General features: G+C 43.5%; 1 pseudogene; it reads left to right on the top strand.

Annotated features, from left to right (window-relative positions):
* Positions 1–710: 710 nt before the first annotated feature.
* Positions 711–2,115, top strand: LOC106740495 (olfactory receptor 6X1-like; annotated as a pseudogene).
* Positions 2,116–2,447: the final 332 nt, after the last annotated feature.

Here is a 2,447-nt window from a genome sequence, read left to right as displayed (position 1 = left end):
GGGAATTAGGTTGAGAAAGTCTATAGCATAGAGTGGTCAGGATAAGGTTGATCAGGGGCTCCAATCCATTCCATCTTCTTAATATAAGAGTGAAGAGGCATTCAGTGACATTGAAAAGGGACATTTCCAAACTAATAAAAAAAAAAAATTCTGTTTCCTTTTCAGAGTGTAATTAAACCTTAGAACTCATTGCCATAGGATGTTACAAATGCCAAGTATTTAAAAGGAACATCAGAAGAGGGCCTGGACTTTCAAGAATATCATGACTTTCAAGAATATACAAAGGTAGATAAAGGCAGAGTTATTTTTGACAGGGTAAAGAATGCCGCATTGTAGGCCTGCGAGAAAATCTTAATGTTAATAGTTAATAAGAATAAACTATGGGACACTGATGATCCTATGCCTCTCAAGTGGGTTTTTGACCTTCCTCCCAACAGTTGATACTGAACTGTACCGAGGACAGAATGGCACGCCAGATGGACCCCAAGAGTGACCCCTCAAGAGATTTTGAATTTCTTACATTCATATTTTCTACATTTTCCCCTCTAAAATTTCAATTTGACAACGGGCCAGTGACCAGCTTCTACTAATCGATCAGTTAGCGTTCTCCTGGGTATCCTTGTCAAACCAGCTAAGAACCAGTCTCCCTGGCTGTAAGAGCCCTGCATCCTTTTCTTCTCTAGTCCCTTCCATAACATCTGGGGTCTCCTATGCACCATGGCATCATGGTGACAGAGTTTATCTTTCTGGGTTTTACTAATATTGAAAGACTCCATGTCTTCACCTTCACGGCAGTTTTCCTCCTGTATATTCTTAGGTTCATGGGGAATGGGCTTATTATTATAACAGTGATGGTTGAGTGCAGGCTCCAGACCCCCATGTATTTCTTCCTGAGCAACCTCTTCTTCCTGGAGATCGGGTACACCACTGCTGTCATCCCGAAGATGCTCTCCAACCTCTACATTTTAAGGGCCACCATTTGCTTCTACTGCTGCATGGCCCAGTCCTACTTTCAATTCTTCCTGGGCACAACAGAGTTCTTCATCCTCACAGTAATGTCCTTTGATCACTACTTAACCATCTGCAAGCCTTTGAGATACACTATCATTATAGATTCATAGATTCATAGCTTTTAGGGTTGGAAGGGACCTCTATTAGGGTCGGAAGGGACCTCAAATGGGACCTTATTTCCAGGAAGGCCTATTTCCAGCTGGTCCTTGGGGCTTCATGGCAAACCTGTTGCAGACAGTTATCGTACTCAGGCTGCCTTTCTGTGCCTCCAATGTTATCAATCACTTCTACTGTGATTTTGGGCCCCTCTTAAAACTATCCAGTGGAGACACCAGCCACATTGAGTTTCTGGGTATGGTGGCAGCAGTGCTAGTACTCTGGAGTTCGTTCCTATTTGCTCATCATCATCACCATCATGAGGATCCCTTCTGTCAGGAGACGCCAGAAGACGTTTTCCACCTGTGCTTACCATCTGACTATGGTTGCAATATTCTTTGGGGCTATTATGTATATGTATCTGCAGCCCACAGCACATGCCTCCTTCCAGCACAACAAGCTGGTGTCCTTGCTTAACACAATCATAACACCTGTACTGAACCCTTTCATTTACACTATCAGAAACAAAGAAGTGAAGGATGCCTTGAGGAAGGCTGTAAGAAGGAAGCTCTGGGGGGTTCCCAGCACAAAAGACGGTGGTTTGTGGGGCAATGGGATGGCTTTTCAGTCAAAAGTGAGATGACCCCAAGACACTGAGGTCCCCCAGGGTGTCAGAAGCTGCAAGATGCCAAAGCTCTGTTGAAGACCAGAAAGTACCTTTGTGTTAAAAATAATTAGAGCAAGTCTTCCATTGGAAAGGACCATAACAGAAGGTATCTAGCTGTCCATACATCCTGGATTGGCCAGGACAGTCCCAGATTTCAGAGGCTGGTCCTGGCAAGTCAACGAAAATTAAAATAAGCACCTCAGGTGAAGAGGCAGAGTGGCAGGAGTTGTGAAATTGGAAATCCTAGCAAACAGCAAAATTGCCCTAAAAAAAGGTTAGTTTGATTAGTGGAATGACCATTAACACTAATTGTTACTTCACAGGTGATTGTCAACACCTAGGAAGTAAAGAGCAATGGGTCATTAAGGAGTCATTAAGGAGTCATTGACTCCCTTAGCTGCCTGAATAGTAATGCCAGAGCAGCCCACCCCTGCCTCCATATGCAGCAGCAGCAGAAATGGATTTCACATTGTCCTATATGGTCACCCTATCCTTTCATCTGTCTGCCCATTTCCATTCATACTCATCCATCCATCCCCCTACATGCTCCTCTACATCCATCCAACTCTATCTGGTATCTGAATATATTATAAATGTTCTGGGGGGGGAAAAAATCACAAAGACCTTAAGTTAAGTTTTCTCCTTTACTTTCTTTTAAGGAGCAGGACTTTTG

This window comes from Alligator mississippiensis, chromosome 7, assembly GCF_030867095.1.
Source record: "Alligator mississippiensis isolate rAllMis1 chromosome 7, rAllMis1, whole genome shotgun sequence".
Taxonomy (NCBI): Eukaryota; Metazoa; Chordata; order Crocodylia; family Alligatoridae; genus Alligator; species Alligator mississippiensis.
Note: the sequence above shows the minus strand (reverse complement) of the source record. Positions and strands in the feature narration are given on the sequence as shown.